The 22,265-nt window shown below is 37.4% G+C and overlaps 1 protein-coding gene across 1 annotated transcript in view; it reads left to right on the forward strand.

Moving 5' to 3' along the window:
• The window catches only part of Rsrc1 (arginine and serine rich coiled-coil 1), a 319,301-nt gene that overhangs the window by 264,798 nt on the left and 32,238 nt on the right, over positions 1-22,265 (forward strand). The gene's annotated exons all lie outside the window — the stretch shown is intronic.

Consider the following 22,265-nt stretch of genomic DNA (forward strand, 5'->3'; position numbering starts at 1 on the left):
GCATGAGCAGGCTATGGTGGGACACCTTGCACAGCCTTGATGCAGAGGGAGGGGCTTGGACCTGCCTCAACAGAATGTACCAGACTCTGCTGACTGGCCATGGGAGGCCTTACCTTGTTGGAGGAGGAAATGGGGGGTGGGCTGTGGGGTAGAGCTGGGGGGTGAGAGGAGGGAAGAGAGGGGGAAATCTGTGATTGGTATATAAAATGAATTTTAAAAATCTTAATTTTAAAAAAAGAATATGGTCTAATGCCTTGACAGGGCTTCCTGCCATTTCATGATCTTAAACTAAGTTCCAGCATTACACTACAGTCCTTGCCTGGCACAAATGTTTGCTAGCAGAGATTGGTTTAAAAGCATCCTGTGGGGCCAGTGAAATGACCCAGTGGCAAAGAATACTTCCCCATGCCTGACTACCTGACTTCCATCCTTGTGATCTACATAGTAGAAGGAAAGGACAAACTCCTGAACATTGTCCTCTGACTGTCACTTTAGCACTGTGGCAAGCATGTTCACACCGACTCTTACACAAACACTTAGAACACATTATGAGTCTTTCAATTTCTCAGAAGCTCGTAAGAGGAAATATGTACTGAGAAGTTGAAAGACTGGCAATGTGTTGAGTGCCAATTTTGGCATTGTATATTATTGAGTAAATTAGAAAGTTGAGATCTTACTCTAATTCATACACATCTTTTACCATAACATCCAGGGACTTAAAAAAAATGTGTTTTTCATCTCTGGTTAGAATCTGAGATCCAGCAAAACCATGAATGTTTGAGTTTTGGAGTTTAAAATGCTAACAGCAGCACCCCAAGTGTCCAGTGTCAACCTATAGGAAAGGTCTGTAGGCTTCTGTGCAGAATTCTACAAAGACACGTATTCAAACTAAATTCACATATACAAGGGTATGTATCTTATTCTTACCTGATTTGATCTGCAGAAATCCTGACTGTATTCTCTTATCTGTGATCAACTAATAATATAACACCCTGAGAAAATGAACCATTAGCAAATTCTCTTCTTTTGGCTCTATAAAGTATACATCTTGGCATTTGCAATTCAGTGCATTCTCTGATTTCACTGATGTTTGTGGTGGGCCTGTAGAACCAGTAGATAGAGCACTGGATGTACAACAGTCTCAGGGATCTGAAGTACTGTATGGCTTCAGATCAATATAGCCAATTGATAATACTAACCTTATAAAATATGTAGTTCTGTCTGTTGCAAGTAGAACATGTTACAGTCCACCAATATTTGCAGTAGTTTTATCCTGATCACATTCATTTAGATCTTAGAGTCTTAATCAATTTGTAAAAAAATAAATGCTAGTAGTTGCAGGTTTTAACATTATTATTGAATGTAATATGAAAAAAATAATATGAACTCCTAGCCCCATACAAGAAAATTTTTAATGCTTTCAAATCCTGCATTTTGAAATTATAACCTATATAATATTTCTAATAATCTCTTTATCATAAATTGGTTATAAATTCCTTCAAAAGATACTTTAAGATATTTTAATATCTGCAGGTATTAGAGCATTACACTGCAATTCTGTTTACAATACTTTTGAACTTCCATTAACTAAGTCCTTATAATATGTGGTACATAGTATCTTTTCTACTACAGTGTCTGAGAATTGTTGAAAAATCCCAGCCTTGCAACATTACTGTTTTAATTGCTTTTTCCCAACTCAATTATTGCTAAGTAAGCATACACTACAGGATTGTAGATGACCTAGTATCATAATGCCTCACACATAATAAGAATCTTGAATTATTGTATGAACAAATGGTTACATGATGGCCAATTGCCTTTTGCTCTTTTAAGTCCAGACCTAAATGCTTTATTTTGAGCTTACACTGGGTTGAAATAATCACATTGAAAGTGCTTGCCAACTCCTCTATGTCCTTTCTCCAAGACTAGACCTTACCTGTTACACAGCTGCTCTAATGAATTACAGTCAGGCAACATGAAGTTAAATAATAAGAAATGCTACCAGTATTTGCTATATGGCTTTATCTTTACTTAAGTTCACTGAATTTTCTGTGCATAAAAAAACTGGAAAATAATATATTGTAGAAGAAAAATTCAGCTAATTAACCTATATGACACTGATTCTAAAATATGAAAGGCACATATTTTATTTATGAGGTTCCTTGTGCTAGTTTTGTATAGGTAAATTAGTCACTTTTAGATTCTTTGTTATTGGTTGCTTCCAAATTTTTTTTCTTGTGGATTATATTGAATTCTATTAAATTAACCTTTCCCTTAAAATGATTAATGTATAAGCTACATTTATTTTATTTCACATAATTAGTCTAGCTGCAAATTAAAACTTGAGATACATTGGTATGAACTTCTGTATCTGAAAGGATAATAATCCTTTATTTCAAATCTAGAAGCCACTAGTAATTCACTCTGTCACATCATCTATACAATTCATATCTTAATTTCTCAGCAGGCTGATATGCAGCACAGGGTTGAAAGCATTGTTCAAATGTAGATAAATATTGTCTATCTGGCTTCCTTTATCCACTCTCTGTTATCTCAACAAAGCTATTGTATTAGCATAGCAAAAGCTGGACCTTGCAATTTCACTTTGACTATTATGCAGTCTTTTCCTTTAAGTGTTCTTAAATCAATAGCATATTATGTTTGAAAGTATTGTGTCCGAGATCAAAGTCAGGCTGTATACCAAAATGTGTCCAAGGTAACTGTTTTACCATACGACCCTCCAACTGGCGTACTTCCTATGGCCCTTACACATAGCTCAGTTGGTTCTCCACTTACTGATGTCCCTAGCACATGTTGATGGGCCTTCATTCATAAGCCATTTACTAGCCCTTTTCACTCTACTAGAGTTATATAAAAATACATCTTCTAGTAAAAGTAAACAGTTAATTCAAAGTTTAGTTTTAAATTTTGCCTCCTTAAAGTTAAGTACTTTTTTCCAACTTCAGATTGTATTTCATTAATGAATTTAAATTTTCAGTTCAATTTTCTTTTTTTGTTTTGACTTGAAGAATATCTTACTTTGGCTTTTCTTTTCTCTGTATATGTTCAGAAATGTTCTGTCTATCCCTGCTCAGTTTTTGAAATAGTCTTGTCATGTAGCTCAGACTGGCCTGCAAGTTACTAATGTAGCTCAGACTGCCCTTGAACTCAAGATCTCCCCACATCATTCTCTAAGGGTTGAGATATATACATGCCCAGCTTTCTTAGTATACTTTTAAAGTAGATAATTGAAAATAATTTTTACTTCTAGAATGCTGTGATACAACTGCTTGGGTTTTCCAAATGTTATTTTTATATTTAATTTAGTATGCATTTAAGGGTGCTAATTATGTTTTAATGTTTTTATAAGCATAATGGTCTTTCATTTGCATTTTATTTATCTAATGAATTTATTTGGTATAAGTATAGTGGCTTTTGAATACTTTTTCCCCTTATGTTTATTCAAAAATGTCTATTTATTAGGCTTTTTTCTTTTACTTCAAATATTTTTGTTTCCAAAAACTCAGTCAGCTTATGCTAAATTATTCATGGAACTAGTGGACAGTGAAAATATGAACATAATATAAGGCAATTCTAACAAAGACTGAAGACAAACTGCAGGTCTTGTTTATTTAAGTTAGAACTCAAGTCTTTTGTCACAGTTGATTGATAAGAAATAAAGTAGATTACCCTTAATTTCCTCTTTCCTCTCTTCCTCTCCAATAATCCTCTAATCAAGGTGAGATTATGAACAATTGGCACTAAAGGGAAAGGCGGATCCAGCAGTGTTCTAAATATTTGACACAGTTGAACTCCAGGGAGGCCTCACAAATTCTGAGTTCTGTGCTGTTGTCTTATTCCTGGAATGTGTGGAGGACTGCCACAAGACACCATGCTCACTCACTGTCTACAGACCTGGGGAGTGGTGAAGACTCTCCTTGAACAGTCCTAAATCACAAGCCTCACTCTTAGTGTCCAGAAGTGATACAGTTAAGGGTGTAGGGAGATGGCCAACTGGAGAAGGACACTTCCTGTGAAAGCAAGAGGAGGAGTCCAAATCCCCAACACCCATGTAAAAGCCCATGTGGCTGTACCTCCTGAGAGCCCAACTTTGGTGGACAGAGACAAATGGATCCCAGGGGCTCCTACCAGCCAGCCTAGACTAGGCAGTAGGCTTCAGGTTCAAAGAGACCCTGTCTCATTTGTAAGGTGGTAAGTGCTAGAGGAGTCACCCAACATCCTTCTCTGTCTTCGGCAACCACGTACATGGAAACATGTTCTCATACATGTACACATACCCCACATACCGAGACTATGGCTTCATTCTTCCTTCCTCTATGCCTTGTCTTCCTCTCAGAATCTTGCATTCCACCTCCTAAGCATCTCTGTGTTATAGTGCCCTTGTCCTTACATAGAGCTGTTCCCATATTGCGTTTTGTCATTTAAGTTTCTGGGAGTCCCAGGTGAAGTATTCAGGACATAGGCATGGTGTTTTAGCATGTATCAGTGTCTTTTTTCCATTGTCTTTATCTGCTTTTCTCTCATTAGACTGGCCAGTCTGTGTGAACACTTTCAATGTCCCACCTGCCTCCAGTATTTCAGGACCTATACTAGGACCATATTTAAGCATCTCAGTTCTCAGATCCCCTTCTTAGAGATTTTGCCCATCCCATTGCTTTATGGTTCACAGTCTTACTATATTCAGAACTCTTTCCCCTCTTCCCCTCTACTGTGATTCACTACCTAAAATCCAGGGAAAAGGAGTTCTTACATATCTTTAAGAGAAGGTTGGAGTAACTATAAAAGAAAGCCCAGAAGCAAGACTTGGTCACGCATGCCTGTCTTCCCAGCAGTTGTGGGCGTAGAAGCAGAAGGATCAAAAGAACAAGGCCAACCTTGGCTACATAGTGAGTCTGAGATTATCTGAGCTATATGAGATCTGTCTAACTCTGTAAAGAATGTCTAACTAACTGCGGTAACTGGTACCTGGCTACCCTTTAAGTCACTGTTTGTTCAATTGGCATGTTAATGTAAGGTTAGACAGAACTAGAAAGACTGCCCTCAGTGGCCTCAGTTCTGAATTGTGATGGGCTGTGATAGCTGAGATTTAAGCCCTCAAGAGAACTTCCCCACTTTGACTTACCTACCGTATTAGGTAGTTCCACTACAGGATTTAAAATGTCTCCTTAGGAAAGTTGTGTTTCCTGTATATCAGATGTGACATTCCTGTATGTTTTATAATGCAATATATTTAAAATGTCAATAATTGTCTTGTTAATACATTAGCAGCAATGTGTTATATTCTTAAGAAGAAAACCTCCTTAACCTGAATACATTGCTGTATGATATATTTTTTCCTGAGTCATTATTTAGTCAAACATCACTGCAGACCACCTGGTCCTTTATCAAAGCATCTGTCTTAGTTCCCTCAGCAGTGAATGATTTGTCCTTTATAGTCCCCTTGATGCCATGTCTACCACAATGTGGTTGTGAATTCTTGTTAGCCCTTTGCTTACATACCACTTTGTGTTATACAGCATAGCATTAACTATGGTCAATGTGTGCTAATTAATTTTTATTTTTTAACCAAGAGATAAACCTTTCTTGTTTGCTCTTTTTAATAGTACTGTCCTGCTTTTGAGGATATAGTCACTGCACATAGTGTTGGCTTTCATAAATAGAATTTCCTTATTTCAAGTATATCACAAATTTTGACCATGTTTATATACATCTTCAGAACAGTTTAGTACTAGTGATTATTCTTGGCACATTGTGTATCACACATTTAGCTATACTCTTTATGGAGTTGGAAGGCAATTTAGATCACATCATAGCTCTTTTCAGCAAGATCTGTTTGTTCATGAAATACAGATATGCTGATATCCATATGACCATTGATAGGCCTCCAGTGATCACCCATCATGTTTTTCCTTAGCAATTTAAATTTTTTCTCTTCTCTGCAAACACAAATTTCAACACCAATGTAAAGTCACAGCCTTTGTATTCAATTAGCCATTTTTACTATAAATTAAGCATCAGGAAGCAGACATACCTCTTATATGCCCATCAGTGTGTAATTTTAGGAAAGCCAATGCAATCTAGGCAGGCAAACATGCTCTTGTGGAAACAGCCCTGGTATCCTCTAACTGACAGAAGAGATGAGGTTTAGAATCTGCTTTGCCATTCCTTGGCTGTATATTTGGATAAGTAACTTAACCTCACTGCAACTCGGTAGTAGAGAAGATAATAAAATTTGCCTAGAGATGTTATAAAATGGCATGTCGTGGTTAGAAAGTACTTCATAACTACACAGGACTACAAGCTATTATTGGTACTTAGAGTTACAGCACAAGAGTATAATGTTGTATATATTATGTTACATAATTTTTAATTGACCTTTCAGTAACATTTATCATTTAAAAATCAACCTCGTGGGTGGGTGCAATGGCTCAGTGGGCAAAGGTACTTGCTGCACAAGCCTGTCAACCTGGCTTTGGCTTCTGGAATTAATGTGAAGTTAGAAGAGACCAACTCCCCAGAGTGCCCTCTGACCTCCATATGCTGTCTGTGGTACACTCATGACCACACATACATCACATACACGCACACACGCACACACAAAATAACCTTGAAAATTTAAATATGTGTGTGTATGTGTACTTACATAGTGTTCCACATGCTAGGTACTGCTTTGTACCATATACATAGATCCTGAAAAGGAAAATCAATGCTCCAGCATAAGAGCTTACACTGTACAATAGAAAGAGCCAAAAAAAAATCAAGAAAAGAAATTAATAAGGTTTAGAAATTTTAAATGGAGGTTAGTGTCTTCTCATCCTATATAACCTTAGATGATCTCTTTAAGCCCACTTTCTCCATCCACTAAAGAAAGTTTAATATTCTTATCTACCATCTAAATGTTATAATAATGTAGTGTGAAACTTTCATATGATCAGTTATTGCTCTTCTTTATTTTTTTGTAAGTTCTAGCATCTTTTTGCATGCTTATCATAAGTACATTTAGGAACTGGAAATGACTGTGGTTCTCTGGCTGTCATGGACATTGTACTCATTTTAGGAAGGAGCAACTAGTGGGCCTGAGGTGATAGTAAAGAGATGTGACAATCTCTAATTGTGAACTGAATTATCTGGAACTTTAATCTCCAAGAGGACAGTGGGATGCCTTTCAATTGGGTTCTGCTCCTTTTAAGTCTGATTGGCCTTACTGAAACTATAGGACTCTTTTTTATACTTTGTTCCAACATCAGGATAAAATTTATTTATTTACCTAAGTTTTCTGTATTTCTACAGCAGCAGTTAAATACTAGCATGGGAACAAAATGACCTAATCAAAATCAGAACCTGTGAGGACAGATTATTCCTGCAGAATGACTATTTACTCTTCACGTTAGCTCTGAGTAGTTCAGGTCTTGATGTCTATACCACTAAGTAAAGGTTTTTATTTTCTCAAGTAACAGCAATTATGTTAGTTCTCTTCTATTTCATTCTCTACAGAATTTCACTTAAACTTACCTTTACAACACCCCCAAACAATTTAGTATAAAAAGAGGAGAATGTGTGTTGTATTATTTCTTCATATTAAAAAAGAAATATCTAATACAAAAATCTAACTCCCTATAAAATTAATTAAAATTTGGCCTAACACTGCAAATATAATCACAAGACTAGCCAGGGGTAATTTTTTCTCAATAAAATTCATATTGGTAAGCTTTTCTCAAAATAAGAAGAAAAGTACCCAAAAATTCATAATTATTAGGTAACTTAAAACTTCATTTTTATTTTTTTAGTTTAAGAGAATTAGGATTTACTTTTACTTGTAATTGTATATACTGTTATTTGTCTTTGTGTGGGTATATGCATATGAGTGCACATGCCCTTGGAGGTGGTCAGTGAATACCAAGCTATAGTCCCTTGAACTACAGAGCTTAGGTATAGAGTAAGAAACTGGGAGAATCAGATAGCTTAGGAAAGGGAAATAGAATAGATAGTTGTGATGGGTGGCTGGAGAGGGTGGGAATGGAGGTATGAGGTGGGGAGGGGGATAGAAGAGGAGGACTTGGGAGGGAATATGGGGAGAGACAGCTAAAATTAAGGGCCATTTGAGCGTTAGTATGAAAGCACCAAATGAATGAAAAATGAATAAATAAAAAGGAAACATAACTGCTCTTAGGTATGGTAGAGGAGAAGGTTTATTATAGATATGTGGGAGAGCAAAGGCAGAGTCAGGGACAGGTACTTCTGGGAGAATCCAGAGTGGAATTACCAGACTGAGGGATGAAGGTAAGGGAGAGGGGAGCAGGGAACCAGGTGCAGCAGCTAAGAGGCCTAGAGGCACAAAAAAAGAGTGGGCAACCAAAATGTTTGGATTTATAGGGAAGAGCAGCCCAGCCCTCTAGACTGAAGAGTTCAGGGTAGGGAGATGGTGTATGCCAACTGAGAGGGCCTAACAGGTATGGACTAAAGGGCTTCAGGGAGAACCTGGAGGCCAGATCTGCTTTGGTATGTTAAGTAGGAACCTCAGCCACTTGTGAAACCCAACAAATCAATAGAGGCTTCCTAACATATATGCATATATAAAGGCTATCTAACTGAAATTGCCAAATAACTAGGGAGACAGAGCCCCAACTGGGCATCTCTTGAAACCAAATGAAGCTTCTAATCTGGGGACTAGGTTACATCTAACTGAGTTGCTGGCCAAAGGGGTCTCATCAGAACCCCCAAACAATCCAGGCTGTTGTCAAGACTATAGGTTGCTCTACAGAGATAGACAGCAAGTCCCTATTGATGAGGACACTACCTACACAACTCATTGAACATGGAGATGTCAAGACATTGTCTACATAGAGCCTTCACCCCTATGTTACAGCATCTTTCTTTGGTACAGGAAGGTACTCTGCATGCTACTAAAAGAGAAATGCAAACACCAACCCAGCCATAAACCCTTGATCTACAGTGGTGTCCTGCCTGCAAGATATGCTGGTGCAGTGGTGGCACAAAGCTTGTAGGAGTAACCAGTCAGCGTCTGATTGGACTTAAGACCCACTCCACAAGATGGAACCCACTCCCAACACTGCTTAGGTGGCCAAGAACCTGAGACTAGGTAGCTGAGGACCTGAGACAGAACTAAATAAACTGGTCTGCTAAAAGACTGTAGCAGGAAAATGAGTCCTAGTGGCATCTGCTACATTAATAGACCAGTCCTTATGCAGCCATCATCAGAAGGCTTCCTCCTGCCGCAGATGAGAACCAATACAGCCAGACATTACATAGAGAGTGAGAGACCTGGGAACACTCAGCCCCAAAAGGTTGTCTCCATCAAATCCCTCCTCTCAGGGCTCAGGGAACCCTGTGAAAGAGGAGGCACAAAGAGTGCCAAAGGGTATGGAGGACACCAAAAAAACAAGACCCTGTGAATCAACATGATGAAAGCCCAAAACAGAGACTGAAGCAGCATGCATAGGGCCTCTACAGGTCTGCAGCAAGTCCTCTGTGTATATATCATGGCTTCCAGGTTAGTGTCCTAGGTGTGGGAATGAGTGGGTCTCTGTTTCTTGGGCCTTCTCTTGGTCTCTTTTCCTTATGCTTGTTTGTTTTGTCCAGTTCCAATGTGTTGGTTTTTGTTTTATCTTATTATTTTTTATTTTATTATTATCCCTTTGAAGCTTGTTTGTTTTCTAATGAGACAGAAAAGAAGTAAATCTGGATGGGAGAGAAGTGGATAGGAACTAGGAGGGTCAGGGAAAACCACAGTCAGAATATATTATAAAGACCATATTTTTCCTAGGGATAATAAATAATAATTTAAAAGGAAAATAAAATAAATACATGGGATAATTGTCGTAATTCTTATATATTCATCTCTCAAAACACCATTTAACATTATAAAGAGTCATTTTCTTCCATAGCATGCCAAAATACCTAGTTTCTGCTTAAGTTTCCATAATCTTATAAAAAAATTTAACAATGGAGTGCTAGGAATGGAGCCCAAGGCTTCCTGCACGCTACACAAGCAGTCTACCATAGTGTAGTGTATTTAAAGTACCGAATGCTTGCAGACTTTTCTCTCATATATTGAGAATACAATGGAGAGATGGGAAAGAAAATATCAATTTGAAAGGACTGGTGAAGGAATGAGAAAATTCTTCCTGTCTACTTTATTATGTCAGTCATTTATCTGTTTAGGGTGTGGGGGATGGAATCAGAGGACAACCTATAGGAGCAGCTTCGTTCCTTCTATCATGTAGATTCTAGTGGTCAAATTTAGATGCTCAGGCTTGGTGGCAAGTACCTTTCTCCACTGAGCCATCCTGCTTTCCATTTTTTTCCTGATTTTTATGGTGCAGTGATAGAAGTTAGGCCAATTATAAATGCTTACTAGTAACTGACATTTGACCATGTCCTTAATATAATAAAATGATATCTAATTCTATATCTTATGTAAACCTGTATATGAGATTATTTTTAAATTTTGCAACTGATTAAAAAGCTTCATCAGTGTTCATTTAAACATGGTATAAGCATATAGCAGCAAGGAAATGGGAAAGAGGGAAGGGGTCATATAGGAAGGTAAACCAAAGCTTTTAAGTATTTAAAAACTACCATAAAGAGACCTGCTACTTTGTAAACTTACTAGAAAATGAAATAATGTTTTCTTTCTAGTTTTTTACAAGACTTATTTATTAGCCCTTAATGACTTTCTAGTCTTCTCAGAAATCAGGAACAGAGTCTCAACTGAATGTTTACAAAAAAACTCACAAAAGAACAAAAGCTATCACGTACTCGGGAAAGGCCTGTGAGGTTGTAACCAGGCTGGCCAATAACACTGAATCTTATTAGCTACATTGGAGTCACTGGTCCCTGAGCAAACTAAGGAGATGCACAGAGCTAATCCAGCTCAAAGTAAAGAGAGACAGGAACCAAGCACAGGAAGGTGGTATGCTTTCAGTGGAAGTTTGTCTGTGAACAGTGTGTTGAAAACTTCTTGAAAGTCCAGACCAGTGTCCTGCCTGCTGTTTGTGTGTCCCTTTCCCTCTTAGGACTGATCAACTCTCCACAGTTACCCCTAAGTGACAGTGTGTTCCTGTAGAGTGGAAACCGGGAGAAGGCAGCTACCATGCTTACACGTCCATTTTGCTATGCCCAATACAGAATGGTTTCTGTAGTAATTTAAAAATGGAAGACGATGATTCCTTAGGGAATTCTGAAAATTCAGAAGATGGCGGTGTCTTTTGTTTCTTTGGGGTAGAGGGAACAAGATCTCACTACATTGTGCAGCATAGGGAACCGGTGGACAGATGGCAGTCCTCACACTTGAGGCTCCTGAGCTAGCTGAAAATGTAGGCGTGCCTCTGGACACCCAGCTGGGCTTCATTTTCATAAATACGGCATTGGAGAATGTCGGTGTAGTAAGAAGGCCGAGGGAGACCCTCGAATAGTGTAGCACCTACTTAATACCTGAATGTCCTCACCATTGTTTTTGTCCTCAGATTTTTTCAATAATTATGACAAACAAAACTACCAGTCAGCAGAGGGGGGAAAAAAACAGATTGATGTAATTGTTTATGATCTTGTCCAGGAAATAAATTTAAAAGATGGAAAATTGTAAAATTATAAAATATATTTTTATTTCTGCATGATTTGACTTGATTATGTATAATAATCTGATTTCTCTTTATATAACATAAATCTTAATGCAAGTACATTCTTCAACTCCTTGAAATATCCTGGGCATGCATTCCATGCTACAGGGTTTTTTATTTAATGTTTATCTCCCTCTCCTTCCCTCCCTCGCTCCCTCTCCCCCCTCAGTCTCTCCCCACCCCTGTGTTTTAGAACATTTGTAATCAAATCCATGCTCTTATAAGGAAGTTGTGGTGATTTGCTCTGGTTTTCTGCCTAATCACTGTTTTCTTACTTTTAAGAAACAGTCCATTCTCTTAAAAGAGCCCTTAGACTTTTCAACAGATGGAAGTTTATCTTGGATCAAAACAAAGCTTCTGTTTCAATGTATTCCTGCCCGAAGGCAGGAGACTGGACCAGAAGACATCCTGCAGGCCCCTTGACAGACCTGTGTTTTGTTTGCAAATCTCACTGCTGTTGAGCGAGCTGAAATAGAAGGCGCTCCTCATGCCTTCAAAGCAGCAGCAGCAGCTATTGACATGCTTTGTAAGTTATTTTTGCTTTTGTGTTGAAAAAGTAGCCTTAGAAGTGTGGCGAGCAGTGCAATACTTTAAAGCTATTGCTTTCCAGCCCAGGAGAAAAGTTCTTATTTCTTCCCGGTGTGGTGATGGTGCACCTGCATCGTTGTTACTGTAATTGTATTGCCAAATCAGCTGTGAGATTAGTTGTTGGATGTTACATGTAATCTGCACAGAAATCAAATTATTTAACCTCGAAGCCCACAATACCTCCTCCTGCTGGTTTGCTGTTAAATATTCAGTATTTTCTTGTCATGAATACAAATGGAGGACAAATTAGAATCTACAGACAGCTGACCTGAGCTTCAGATTAGAGACTGAGGGGCCTGTGCTGTTTTAAATGTTTTAATTATCATACTCCCAGTAGCCAGTTGAAGGACACACATAAAATCATTTTTTAACAAAAGAAAAAGCAAGGCTCCTCCTCCTCCTCCTCCTCCTCCTCCTCCTCCTCCTCCTCCTCCTCCTCCTGTTCCTCTTCCTCCTGAGTGCAAGTGTGTGAGTCTAATTGTGTTGCACTTCCATTAGAGTGATGCTGATGTGCTGCATGGATTGGGGTCTATTAGTAGGAGTCATTTTTAAACGCCAAGGATCTCCAGTAATGTTTTCTCTTGGTGTGTATTTGCCTTGTCGGAAGGATGATGTATAGTCCTCATTTTATTTTGGACAATGGATCTGTTTTTTGTGTGTGAAGTCTAATTTAGACAACAGATCTGGTAGCTTACGCTGAATGAGGTGAAATGTGTGGAATAATGGACTGATTCATACATAACAGCATGTATTTACATTGGGGAAGAATGAAGCTGGTGAAATAAGCTACAAACAATTGTTCCGGGAATAAAAAGACTTAATGTGTGCTAGTGTGAGATTTATTTTGAATAACTAAAATTATATAGCTTAATCAAAACTTTCACCATTTAAAGTAATGGGAAGGTTATAATGTAATTAGAATGTCATGCTAGTTGATAAAACATTAATGGGTATTTATAGAGCAAAACAATTTTTTTTTAAATTTCAAGTAATTTTATTAACATTTTTATCAGTATTAATCTGGTATCTATAGTCTTGCATTTGCATTTTTTGTTTCTTGTATATATGTTGGTGTAATGTTGATTTGATTAGTTATGCCTGGCTAGTAAGCGGTGAAACATTTTTATATACTCTTGGGAAATAAATTTGGCAGAAAATCAGCATGAGTAGATTTAATTATCACTCTGAGACCTTTTCCTTTTCTAGCTTAGTGATCCTGAAACTCCATGTGTCTCACTGAAATCTGTGTGGACGCTAAGCTTCGCTTCCCAATTTGTCCTTCCATGCAATGATAAGCCAAGCAATTACTGGGTTATTGATTTTTCATCATGGCAAATTTAAAGTTGATTTTTTCCTGAAAAGGCAGGGGTGATTAAGTGTTTCCCCTCGGTTTAGTACAAGAGAGCTGTGTGGCAGAATCTAATATCCTGAGGTCAACCTCTGCAGGCAGATAATACGGTGTCTTGGCCACGTGCTAAAGAGAGAAATCAGGACTACAAATGTGATAGGATATATGTGGAGACAGTTTAATTTGCTCCATTTATATGAACAAGTCATGTGGCACATGCTTGGAAAACACCATTTTCAATGGGCTTAGAAGTAAGGCCCACGTGCGCAGGGCGAATGAGTGAGTACAGACAAGGACGGTGCTATTGCTTATTAAGGGAATTTCACTACCATTTTTAAATGAAAATAGCAAACCATTGGAATATAGGATTTTCAGAACATGGAGTGAAATCCACATTTATTATTATAACAATTTGCTGGGCTGTAAAAAGCAAAAATAAACTGCAATGTAGGAAAATTGTGATTAAGCTGTGCACACTAGTCTTAAATATGTATACATGAGAATCTCTTCAGGCAGTTTGCTGGCAGAGCATATTTTATGCTCTATGAAGAAACAATTTTTTCAATGAAATATACCATATTTGACTCAAAATTATTTTTAAACACCTTGAAGAATTTTTTAAATCATATTTTTAAATTACTTATTATAAGCAGGAATATAGATAAAGAAATAGACATGATTGTGGGAAACTTGAAACATAAAAATGGTAGAAAGTGTATCAATAACTTGAGTGAATATTTGCCATAGTCTTAATATAAAATTCAGAGGTTCTAATTTTAGACTCATGTACAATGAAATGTATTTGTTAAATCATAAAATGGAAGATACAAGTGCTCAAGTTGCTTACTTATCTTAATCTTTTATATGGCACTAAATATCCTACCAAAAAATTTAACAAATGTAATGCACTCCCAGATCTCTAAGGTCCCTTTCCAACTAGTTCTGCTTCTGATAATGTATCTTCCTATGGATTGGGAGCCCTTATGTCTAGGACCAGGTTACATATTCCATTGAGAAACTCTCGTCTACTCAGCTCTAGTGTTCAGGTTCTGTGTGTGTGTGTGTTGTCCCACATCTGGCAATCAACTATCTGACCACATAGTTAAAATTTGTGGATATGTCGTCTCTATTTCCAAATACTTGCAAGTTGTGATAAATGTGCATAACACATCATTTTCCATAAAGGTGACTCATAAATCAGATGGTTGTGATTGTCACTGACTAGTTTTTATTTAAAGATGCTTTCCTCTGAAACATTAAATATTGGGGAAACATTCTGGATTCAGTGAGAAAAACTTTCTCAGTAAATATGAAGTCCGTATCATATAAAATATTCATAGAATACTTAAAAGAAGCTAATCAGAAATGCTTATTTATGAACATCAAAGAAAAAGTCTTGTCTTATTGTAAGTACTTATCTATTTAGTAGCCACCATGCCCATCATTTCTCTGGGTTTTTAAGCTATGTGGCACTATGTGCTTGTCTCTTCCCCAAAGCCATTACCAGTATTATCAGACTAAGAAAATGCCAGTGTATTACTCTTTAAAGGTTCTTTCCTATCGTAGCCTTCAAATAACCATTAGTTGACCTAATCACTAATTGATAAATCACAGTTCGGTGTCTCCTGTCTGACTTTTAGTGTTGATTGAGCTGTAGTGACCTCTTTTAGTTAATGGTTGTGTAAAACGAGAGGTCAGTATGGAAACATGATCCCTGCCTTGTTTTTCATTCATATCCTTCTGTTAGCAAAACCTCCTATCTGTTGCTGACACCATGTTAAATGCTCTTACTATGAAGATAAATTAGACAAGTCCTTAGTCTTTAAATATATATATGTATATGTATATATATATATATGTATGTATGTATGTATCTGTTTGTGACCATTAGAAAGATATGCCATGTGCATAAAGTGTGAAACAATGCAGAAAAAGCTTTAGTAACAAAATGCAGGTAGACTGTTTGTGAAAAGAGAAAGATTACTTGTAGGCAAGAGAATTGGGGAATGCCTTGAAGAAATTGCTTACATTTTTCAAATCTGTCAATATGACCAATCCTGGGGTAAACATATATAGTAGGTGGTAGCAGGGGAAGGGGAAAGAACTGTTTTGTTTTGTTGTGTTGTTTATTCCGCCTTCTTCCTTTGCTAAATTAATTCCTAGCCAGGTTATAGAATTATACCCTCACAGTAGCCATGTGAATATGCAGTGTTCCTGTTTTATAAATTGGGCAAATTACGTGATTGATTTAAGATCCTACAGATACTAAGTAGTAGAGCTGGAACTTAAAATTCTCATTCTAACTTTATATTCCCAGTTCCCCTTTTATTGTTTTTTCTTGTGTGTTTGTTTGTTTTGTTTTGTTTTTTTCTACTTTGCAGTTATGTAGCATACATAGCAATTGGGTCTAGATCTTGACTTCCACAGCAACCAACTCTACAATTGACCAGTGTTTCTAAAAATGACCTGCATCAAAATAATCTGAAACTTATTTTTAAAATGTCTAGATTTCTAACACCTTGCACTTTTCGTATTTGACCCCAAACTTACATGTGTTCTAAAATGTCTCTGGTGGCTGCAGTTTCCTGCATGATCTTTTGCATAATTGAGTGCTTGGAAAGAATTCCAACCAGCTGATTTACCACACAATGTAAGAACAAATTGTTCTGTGTATGTAGTTAATCATTTTCCTTTTTTCTCATTGTTATTCCTTCCTTAAGTTTTTACAGTGTATTTTGATCATATTCAACCCCCCTTCGCTCTTCCCTGATCCGTCCCCCTTTCCTACACATACAAATTCATGTTCTCACTCTCTATCTTAAATCCATCAAGACCAGTTTCTGCAGCCCATACACTCTTGGATATAGCTTTTTCCATTGGCGTGATATGACCTACCAGGGAGCCACACCCTTAAAGAAAACTGACCCCCTTCCTTTTATAACCCATCACTGATTATTGGAATATTTAATTGTATAATTTTGTTTTTTCCAATTTATAGAAATTTTTTTCATACAATATATTTTATCATATTTTCCCCCTCCCCCAACTTGCCTCAGATCCTCCCCATCTCCCTACCCATCGGCTTCATGTTCTTTCTCTCTCTCAAAAAAAAAAAAAAAATGACAATCAAACCAAAAAAACCCAATAAGACAAAAATTGACAAGCCAAAACAAAAAGCCTACATAACAAGCAAACAGACTTGGAGTCTGTTTATGTTGGCCCACTACTCTGGGCATGGGTTCTGTCTGGAGTGTGGTTGATATAACCAGTGACACTGAAGAAAACAGTTTCTCTTTCTCAGCAGGTTTCAGTTGAAAATAGCTTATAGTTTAGGCGTGCATTTCTGAGTCTACTTCCCTTTCTCAGTGCTAGGATTTTTGTCTGGTTTGAACCTCTGTAGATCTTGTGCATGTTGTCACAGTTTCTTTGAGTTTGTGTGTGTATTAATCCTCTTTTATCTGGAAGATGCTCTTTCCTTGGTGTCATTTACCACCTCTGGCTCTTAAAATCTTTCTGCTTCCTCTTCCACATTGATCCCTGAGTCTTATGGGGAGGAATGTGATAAAGACATCCCAATTTCTCCAGTCATGAGTCCCTTGGTCAGTTGCCATCTACTGCAAGAAGAAGCTTCTCTAATGAGGATTGACCAATGCTCTGATCTGTGGGTCCTAAGGAGTCGTTTTATGGCTATGTTTCTGAAACACATAGCCTATCCAATCTTAAGTGTGTGGCCACATTAGCAGCGTCAGGCATGGATGCCATCCCATGGGATGGGCCTTCAGTCCCATCAGACAGTGGTTGGTGACTCCCAGAGCATTTGTGCCTCCTTTGCACCAGTGTATCTCGCATTGTTCTAGATCACAAGTTCAGTGGCCAGGTGACATGGATGATTACTTTTCTCCTCCAGTGGCACTATGAACACTAGTCAGTAGGGGTGAAACTTCTAATTGGCCTCCAGCTTGATTTCTCCATTTGTGATGAAATTTGTGATGAAGTTGTACCTTCAGCAGTAGGGCCTTGCCATCAGATTGTGGAGGGTAAACAATAGCCTCAGCAGTAGCCTGTGATGTTTGAAGATGAAGAGTCTATGGGACCTGTAACTAGAGTTTTCCTGCCTTGCCCACAGTCAGGACAAATCTTTGTCACCCGCCAGTCCCACAGCCGCTCGGACCCAACCAAGTAAACACAGAGACTTATATTGCTTACAAACTGTATGGCAGTGGCAGGCTTCTTGCTAACTGTTCTTATAGCTTAAATTAACCCATTTCCATAAATCTATACCTTGCCACGTGGCTTGTGGCTCACCGGCATCTTCACATGCTGTTTGTCATGGCGGCGGCTGCCAGTGACTCCTTCTGCCTTCCTGTTCTTTCTTTTCTCCTCTTTGTTAGTCCCGCCTATACTTCCTGCCTGGCCACTGGCCAATCAGTGTTTTATTTATTGACCAATCAGAGTAATTTGACATACAGACCATCCCACAGCAGGGACCCCGTTAGCCAATGACTCAACAAGATGTAACCCATTCCTGACACTGAAGGTTTAGCTTGGTAGCATAAAGTGTCTCTTGGGATATTCTCTCCCCTATTATGTGGTGACTCCTTTTAAACTCCTTTCATACGTGTATATATTTTAAGAAGCTTCTACGACAGTAGCTCCCATGTGGCGTTTCAAAAGGCCTCCAGTATTGGTTGCCCCTCTCTACATTCCCTCCTTTAGTCTGCTCTCCCAGCTCCCTCTCCATTTAGTCCTCCTATTCTAACTTCCCCTTTACTCCTTAATAACACTATGTCATTTTCTTTTCTCTAGAGGACCTCCTCTTCACCACTTGGTCTCTACTAGTTACTAGTATACACACACACACACACACACACACACACACACACACACACACACACACACATAGCTATTTTGAAAGTGCAATGATGTCCAACCAAAATATTTACAAATTCTTAAACAAGTATTAAACCATATTTCTTTATTATGAAAGCGTACTTTTGTTTTGATGCTAAAGCAGTCAAACAAATGCCATAACTTTTTTTTGAGAGAGGGGATCTCTCTGCGTATCTCTGGCTGTCCTGTAACTCACCATGTAAACCAGGCTGACTGTGAACTCACAGAGATGCACCTGCTCCTGCCTCCCTAGTCCTGGGATTAACGTAATGCACCGTCATGGCTAGCTAAAGCATAACTTTTAAAATTATTTTAATATCTTTGAAATGATAGTTCATCTTTTTTTTTTTTTTTTTTTTTTTGGTTTTTTTTTTCGAGACAGGGTTTCTCTGTATAGCTTTGCGCCTTTCCTGGAGCTCACTTGGTAGCCCAGGCTGGCCTCGAACTCACAGCGATCCGCCTGGCTCTGCCTCCCGAGTGCTGGGATTAAAGGCGTGCGCCACCAACGCCCGGCTATGATAGTTCATCTTACAGTCAACTTAAAATCACCAGACAGCAGTTGAGCACTGATGTCTTGTCTATTCAGTGGTGGGCTTAGTTGTTATTTTGACCACATAAAGTGCCAGTTAGCCCTCCACTGGCTATCAAGAAGTGTTCTAAGAACCATTTGAAGAAGGGAAATGCACCCTTGCTCTAGTGTACTAACACATTAGATAACAATTAAGAAAGTCGGGCTGGAGAGATGGCTCAGAGGTTAAGAGCACTGCTTGTTCTTCCAAAGGTCCTGAGTTCAATTCCCAGCAACCACATGGTGGCTCACAGCCATCTGTAATGAGATCTGGTGCCCTCTTCTGGCCTGCAGGGTTATGTGCAGGCAGAACACTGTATACATAATAAGTAAATAAATCTTAAAAAAAAAAAAAAGTCCTTGTAAGTTCAGCACTCCAGAGCTGGCAACAAGACCAGGAACTAAAGCTCATTCCAGGCTCATGGCAGATTCAAGGGCAGGTTGGCCCACCTGAAACCCTGTATCAAAAACAAAGCCTGCATGAAATGTACTAAATGATTGTCAAAACATGGGCAGGGCAGGGAAGAGAGGGACTAGGAATGCCCTAATGCAAGGATGCCTTAGAAATACTATCTTCAAAATTTGGTTCCCATTACTATATAATTGTACATGTTTTTGAAGTACAACTTAATGTTTCCATAATTGTATGTATTTATGGATTATGATTGTGATTTGCATCTTTGTGTACACACACCCATTGCGTAGTATAATGTGAAGTTTCACATTATACTTCTGATGACAGAATGTTATTTTGAACAAAGATGTTGACACCAACAGCTGTAAGTTCAAAGATTGGAAAGAATCCTTGTCTGATGTGAAGGAGTTTTAGAAATGCTCTAATCAGTTGCTTCTCTTGTGTCTTTTTATATCTGTGCAGGAGTGATAGATAATAACAAAAATTTCAGTTTGAAAGAGCTCTTTTAATAACCATAAAATTGGAATAAGAGTATTATGAAAATAATTTAACAGCTACTTATATTTAGAATTATATACTTCTTATACTTGAGCTTAGAATTGTGCATCACAATCAATGACATCATAGATTTTTAGTGTCTGTATCATATTTTGTACTGTTTTATCATTTGATCTCACTGTTGTGACCTGCCATGTTCAGCTCAGATTAATGACTCTTGTTCTAACCGACAAGAGATGTTGTTCAACTAATGCTAAGTATATTGGAAATTATAAACATTAAAGGGAGCTGCTCTGATATTGGAGTAGATCATGATGTTTTTAGAAACTAGCAAAGCATCCTTTATAAAAATAAAATAACCTAATAATTTTTCAAATAAAACAAAGTTAATTTTCTTCTGACAGGTGAAAGAGGCCATTGCCATATTAACCTCTGCTGTTATATATGTAGGTTATCTCTAACTATGTTAAACCAGGAGTTGAGTCCCTCTGTTTAACACTTCTTAAAGTACAAGTTAACATCCTGCCTTTATCTAATTGCTATCAAAGACATTAGCCTATTTGCCTCTAGCATGATTCAATTGTATGAGGTCATGCAGCCTGACTATAATAACTTAAAGTGCTTCACTTGGTGATAAGAAAATATATTAAAATGCTCTCAGGTTCATTAGTTATTGCCTAAGGTCAGACTTATGGTTAGTCCATTTACTAAAGTTTGTTGTCAAAGCAATAAGCTGAACTCACATTTGTAAATCTTTCAATATAAGAAGCATAGTAAGTTCCTAACTTGTATTTTAATCTCTCTTTTCCAAAGCTGATTATTCTCATTTCTGTCACTTGTTAGAGGGGTTTGAGATAGATTTAATGTTGTCTTGTCACTTAAGAATATGGAAAAGATTACTTTCTTTAGTTTTAATTCAGGTAAATTTTTAAAACTTTTCGCAGAAAACAATTGATAGAAATAATAAGGCATTGAGTCATTTCATTTTGACCTTGATTTCAAATCTTTCTGTCATCTTTCCTAAATGACCAGATGAGAGCAGGCCCCTCCAAGCCCACCCTCTGTGTCCCTCACCAGCATGTGTGGCTTCATTAGGCTGTTCAACCCCCTGGTGTGGATCCCTGGTCCCCGGAGATCCTCTCAACATCTGGCATCCCCTGTGATCTCTATATATGTAGACTTAATCTTTTCATTGACATTTTACAAAGAAAAGAATATGGGACAAATTAAGAAAATGTATAGAACAATATGAAATAGTTATAGTGTATTTTCAGATTTTTAGAAGAAATAAACTAACAGATAAATAAGTACTTCAAATTACTGTATTTTATAACAATATAATAGGTATGGTATCTAAAATATATCTACTTTTGTTATATAAGAAATTATTCTTAGGAAGTTGATCTGTAGCAAACTTTAATGTTTTTAAATTAATAGATAAAAATTTTAAGATAATTTGATAGCAAATTAAAGGAAGAGATTGATATCTTATTAAACTTCTGAAAGATAATGAAGTTAAGTTTCTGAATTGCAGAATATTGAGATAGTTATACTAAAGTGAATGTCTTTTTTTGGTTTTTCAAGACAGGGTTTTTCTGTGTAGCTTTGTGCCTTTCCTGGATCTCACTCTGTAGACCAGGCTGGCCTCGAACTCACAAAGTTCTGCCGCCTGCCTTTGCCTCCCGAGTGCTGGGATTAAAGGCATGCACCACCACTGACTTGGTAAAGTGAATGTCTTATCAAAAAAAAATTCATGAACCTGTTCTGCCAGAAAAAAATTAAAGGGAATTATTGAAAAACTGTTATTGAGTTACAATGAAAATAGTGCTATAGCTTTTTAAATAAGAAAATCTATTTTACTACCCTAACTTTTTTTCAAAATTGTATTTGAAAACTTAATTTTTTCTATTTACTTATTATAATTGTCCCTAGTACTTTTGCACCAGTATCCTATGCAGACAAAATACAAAATAAAACAAAACTCAATGTCATAATGGGAGGTTGTTGAGGTTGGTTTTTGTTTTGCTTTGTTTTGTTTTGTTTTGTTTTTTTCGTGGGTAGAGTTATTCCATGTATAATTATTTGATATTTTTATTAGGAGAAACTGAATAGTATTTGTTAAAATAGGTATACATGCCCAACTACATTGAATAGATTTTGTTGAAACTAAAAGTAGGACGAAAAATTCAAGACTAGAAAGAATAAATCATTCTTGAGATAGATTGAAAAAATAAGGGTGGAATGGATGCCTTGATTTAAGTGATAAGATTTTTGTGATTGTTTAGTTGCGTCAGTCTT

This window comes from Peromyscus leucopus, chromosome 6 (genome assembly GCF_004664715.2).
Source record: "Peromyscus leucopus breed LL Stock chromosome 6, UCI_PerLeu_2.1, whole genome shotgun sequence".
Lineage (NCBI taxonomy): Eukaryota > Metazoa > Chordata > Mammalia > Rodentia > Cricetidae > Peromyscus > Peromyscus leucopus.